A 6,000-nucleotide genomic window follows, 5' to 3' on the forward strand; every position below is an offset into this window, starting at 1 on the left:
CCCGCGTTGGGCTCTCTGCTGACAGCTTGGAACCTGGAGCCTGCTTTGGATTCTGTGTGTGTCTCTCTTTCTGCCCCTCCCCCCCCTCAAAAATGAATAAATTTCAAAAAATAAAAATAAAAAAATTGATAAGGTATACTGTAGAGATAGGGCATTTTTATTGCTTGAGTTTTCAAAATAATCAAGGAGTATGTATCTCAAAATGTTTATTTCCTCTTAAACATTACACTGACATCAGATACAGTCTTTAATTATTGCTTTCTTTTGTAGTCACTCAGTTGAGGTAGTTAGAAATAATGCCTGCAAAACACACATCACATAATGAGTGCTGATAATTGTGCAGGATCTAGAAAAGGTGAAAAGAAAAATCCTCTTTGAGTCAGAGTAAGCCATGGGATTGATTTTTATTGCCAGATGGAGAAAAATGTTTGAAATCTAATAACCAAGGAAAATATTGATAGTTTGTATAAAGGAAATATTAGGAAATCTAAATTTTCCCAACATATACATTTGATCAAATTTATTGGTCACATTTTACCTCAGAAAAATTATGCCACTAGAAGTATAAGACAGGAGGAAGTATCAATGATTTTTAAAAATTGCAGGTAAAAAAATGCATAGCATGAAATTTATCATCTTCACCATTTCTAAGCGTATAGTTTAGTAGCATTAAGTACATTTAGTTTCTTCTTCCCACATATTTTCTCCAAGACATAGACCATACAGAGAATATTAGCCAGCTAAAATAGACAACTTAGCTTTGAAATTAAAGAATAGAGGAGAAGATAAAGTAGGTATGTCTATTTTTTAACCACTAAAGTTTTGTGGTGGTCATATTTAAAATTTGATGAATCAAGATTTTTACTATATTTTTTCCTGATAAGGAATTTTCCTGAAGCAAACTTGCTACATCAACCATCTACTTTCTATATATAGATCACATTAGCCTATGCGACTGCTTATATTGCAGAGTAAGGTTATACAGTAATTGATCAAATGATGACATTGAACAGCACTTTGGATGATGAACTGATAGGCCTATATGAAATAGGGAGAATGGATTTAATTGTGCCAATTTGCTGAAAAGGAAATTGTCCTCCAAGGTCACATACTAAATAAGTCCCAGCACTTATTACCTACTCTGCCAAGACTCCAGTCCAGGATTCGAAACTTGACTCTGTCAATTGATAAATCAGTTCTGCTAACGATTGCCACTTGAGGTAAAATTTTTGCTAATAGGATTCACTATTTGGCTCTTTGAATTAATAAAGCATTCGGGGCATCTGGGTGGCTCAGTTGGTTGAGAGTCCAACTTCGGCTCAGGTCATGATCTCACAGTTGGTGAGTTCAAGCCCCGTGTTGGGCTCTGTGCTGACAGCTCAGAGCCTGGAGCTTGCCTCGGATTCTGTGTCTCCCTCACTCTCTGCCCCTGCCCCACTCATACTCTGTCTCTCTCAAAAATAAACATTAAAAACATTTTTAAAAAATTAGCTAATAAAGCATATTTAAATAAAGTATAGAAAATAGCATCTATGAGGCTAGTTTTTCCAAGATACCATTCCATGTTTTTATTACATTGGTATCACTGAAGTGTAACATTTTTATAAATAGCACAATGAAGTATTAGAATATTCTGCAAGTATTTTCAATTTTAATGATGACTGTTAATGAGAATATGAATACATAATATGGTTCAAAATTCTTTATAAAGTATGCAATCACATCCAAATCTCCAAACATGGCGGTACTGAATTTTTTTATGTTGCACATTAAAAGCCAATAAAATGCAATCAATCTTACAGTTAAAATAAAATCAAACAGATGACATTTGTAAGTTTCTCCTAAATACTGGAACAGAAGACTGAATAAGAATAGAAGCATTAGTGCAATCTCCTGAAAAATATTGGCTAGTCAAAGAGTATAAAGAATTTAAATTATTAATTACATAATATTATGGTTTGAATAAACTAGCAAGTCTATGTATGAAATTAAAATTTGCAACCAGTCAGCTAAAACCTGTGATAAATAATAACCCTAAAAACATTAACATTTACACATAGGCTAAAATGTAATATTGAAATATCTATGGTCTTATATTTCTAGGTTAAAATGTTTCTATAACAAATTTAAGGTTTTGTGGCTTTGGGAAATTCTTCTTTTAAACATGTCCATGTCAGGGCAACTGGGTGGCTCAGTTGGTTAAGCGTCAGACTTTGTATGTCAGCTCAGGTCATGATGTTACAGTTCCTGGGATCGAGCCCCACATCTAGCTTTGTGCTGATAACATGGAGCCTGCTTAGGATTCTCTCTCTCTCCTTCTCTCTCTGCCCCTACTAGGCACTATCTATCTCCCTCTCTCTTCCTCAAAATAAAGAAATACATAAACTTCAAAAAATAATAATAATAAACATGTCTATGTCATTTGCTAAACCTGGTCATAGTGTTTTTAATATTTCAAAAGAGAGGAAAATTACAATATAATAATAGGAGGAATGAGAATCAAAATTAATATTTTAGGCATGAAGGGGAGGAGAATTTGCCTCTTTGGCATAAGGATTAGCTTGAGCTGGTTTTTTTAATTTTTTTATGTTTTTATTTTATTTTTGAGAGAGAGAGAGAGAGACAGAGAATGAGCGGGGGAGGTGCAGAGAGAGGGAGGGAGACACAGAATCCAAAGCAGGCTCCAGGCTCTGAGCTGTTGGCACAGAGCCTGATGCAGGGCTGGAACTCACAGTGAGATCATGGCCTGAGCCAAAGTAGGATGCTTAACAGACTGAGCCACCCAGGTACCCCTTGAGCTGGTTATTTTTAAAGAAACAACAGAAAGAGGAAAAGCTCTGAAAATTGAGTATAAAATAATTTTCCATTAAGGGACATTTACATGTATAGGGGAAATTTCCACTTGTATGAATGTTTCCATCTCTATAACTAAAAGAGGAGGATGACTGAAGATGTCAAATTTTTTTTTTTAGTTTTTATTTATTTATTTATTTTGAGAGACAGAAAGACAGAGAAGGACAGAGAGAATCCCAAGCAGGGCTTGATGTGGGCCCCAATCCCACAAGCATGAGGGCATGACCTGAGCCGAAATCAAGGGTCTGACGCTTAAGTGGCTGAGCCACCCAGGTGCCCCTAGAAACCTTTTTATTAAAGTTTATTTATTCATTTTGAGAAAGAGAGAGAGACAGAGTATGCAAGTGGGGCAGTGGCAGAGAGGAAGGATATAGAGAATCCCAAGCAGGTCCACACTACCAGTGCAGAGCCAGATGCAGAGCTTGAACTCAGGAACCATGAGATCATGACCTGAGCCAAAGTCAAGAGCCCCATCCTTGCTCAAGAGCTGAACATTTAACCAAGTGAGGCACCCAGGTATCCCCAAACTCATAATGAAGAAGGCAACAACCTAAATCTGCCTAAAAACCTTACCCTTGTTTGCTATGCTTTACTTGATAGCCTCCCATAACTGGCTCCCACCCCCAACATCTCCTTTTATCTTTTCCTGGTGATGGTATTTAAGGTGGTATGTTGGGTCATTTTGGTGAGTTAGTCACTTTTCCTAGGTATCTCCCATGTACAGGAGGTGTATAGATTATTAAACTTCTGTTTTTCTCCTGTTAATCTCTCTTTTTATAGGGGACTCTCAGCCAAGAGCCTAGAAAGATAAAGGAAAAATTATTTTTCTTCCTCTGTAAGGCAACTTTATTGTTTCCTACATAGGTTTAACAGGACTTCTTCCTATAAATATTCCACTATTACACTACTAGATAATTTGAAAAGGCCTAGAATTGTATCATCTTAAGGACTATGGTTGTCTCATATGGAAAATTAATATTTTGTGACATACAAATTTTGTATATTGTTTTTTATCCCTCTAGAGTAAATTCTTTTTTTAAATTCATTAACATACAGTGTTATATTAGTTCCAGGTGTACAATAATACAGTGATTCATCTCTTCCATACATCATGTGGTGCTCATCAAAAGTGCACTCCTTAATCCCCAGCACTATTTAAGCCATGCCCTCATCCACCTCCCCTCTGGTAACCATCAGTTTGTTCTTTTTTTTTCAACATTTTTTTTTTTTTTTTTTTTTTATTTTTGGGACAGAGAGAGACAGAGCATGAACGGGGGAGGGGCAGAGAGAGAGGGAGACACAGAATCGGAAACAGGCTCCAGGCTCCGAGCCATCAGCCCAGAGCCTGACGCGGGGCTCGAACTCACGGACCGCGAGATCGTGACCTGGCTGAAGTCGGACGCTTAACCGACTGCGCCACCCAGGCGCCCCAACCATCAGTTTGTTCTTATAGTTAACAGTCTGTTTCTTAGTTTGCCTCTCTCTCTCTCTCTTTTTATTGTCCCCGTGGCTCATTTGTTTTGTTTCTAAAATTCCACATATGAGTAAAATCATATGGTATTTGTCTTTTTCTGACTTATTTTGCTTAGTATACTCTCAAGCTCCATCCATGTCATTGCAAATGGCAAGATTTCATTCCTTTTGTGGCTGAATTTCATTGTGTATGCAGATACCCCCTCTTCTCTATCCATTCATCAATCAGTGGATGCTTCTATAATTTGGCTATTGTCAATAATGCTGATATAAACATAGTGGTGCATGTATCCCTTTGAATTAGTGTTTTGTATTCTTTGGGTAAAGACCCAGTAGTGCAGTTGCTGGACCATAGGCTAATTCTATTTTTAACTTTTTGAAGAACTTCCAAATTAGTTTCCACAGTGGCTGGACCAGTTTGCATTCCCACCAGTAGTACATGAGTGTTCTTTTGTCTCCACATCCTCACCAACACCTGTTGTTTCTTCTCTTGTTGATTTTAGCCATTCTGACAGGTGTGAGTCAATAGCTCATTGTAGTTTTGATTTGCATTTCTGTGATGGTAAGTGATGATGAACATCTCTTCATGTGTCTGTCTTCTCATCTCCTCTGCATGTCTTCTTTGGAGAAATGTCTGTTCATGTCTTTTGCACATTTTTAAGTGGATTATTTGTTTTTTGGGTGTTGAGTTTTATAATTTTTTTTCTATATTTTGGATGCTAACCCTTTATCGGATATGTCATTTGCAAATATCTTCTCCCATTCTGTAGGTTGCCTTTCAATTTTCTTGTTTCTTTTGTTGGGCAGAGCTTTTTATTTTGATGAAATCTCAATAGTTTATTTTTGCTTTGGTTTCCCTTGCCTCAGTTACCACATATTTTCAAGATAAACAGTATTTTTGGGGGTACCTGGGTGGCTTCGTTGGTTGACAATCTGACTTTGGCTCAGGTCATGATCTCCCAGTTCATGCATTTGAGACCCACATTGGACTCCGTGCTAACAGCTCAGAGCCTTGAATCTGCTTTGGATTCTGTGTCTCCCTCTCTCTCTGCCCCTCCCCCACTCATGCTCTGTCTCTCAAAAATAAATAAAGATTAAAAAAATAAAAATAAATTAGAAAAGCAAAAAGACAAACAGTAGTTCTCAAATAAGAAGACTGGATAGGGACCTGTGGGTGGCTCAGTCAGTTGAGCATCAGACTAGCTCAGGTCATGATCTCGTGGTTGATGAGTTCGAGCCATGCATCGGGCTCTGTGCTGACAGCTCAGAGCCTAGAGCCTGCTTCTGATTCTGTGTTTCCCTCTCTCTCTGCCCCTCCCCCGCTCGTGCTCTCTCTCTGTCTCAAAAATAAATACAAACATTAAAAAAAAAAAGACTAGATAGAACCATTTGTCACACATAGTTCACCTAATTTTACTGGGTAATTGGGATAAGCATCTGTGTTAATTAGCTTTATCTGGGGGGTAGGGAGGAACACTTCTCAAACTTTATGACAGCAGGTAATTTTGCAACCTGGACCAAGCATCCCACTGAAGTTAGGCCCCTACCTTCCTTCAGGAACTAGGAGATAGGACTGTTGTCTTCCATGATAATTACATATCAAAGAGATGGTCCCCTCAGTGAAAGAGGACTTCAGCTACCTCCATTTTGACCTCATTCTAGCTGGGTTCTTCT

This window comes from Neofelis nebulosa, chromosome 1 (genome assembly GCF_028018385.1).
Source record: "Neofelis nebulosa isolate mNeoNeb1 chromosome 1, mNeoNeb1.pri, whole genome shotgun sequence".
In the NCBI taxonomy this organism is placed as follows: Eukaryota; Metazoa; Chordata; class Mammalia; order Carnivora; family Felidae; genus Neofelis; species Neofelis nebulosa.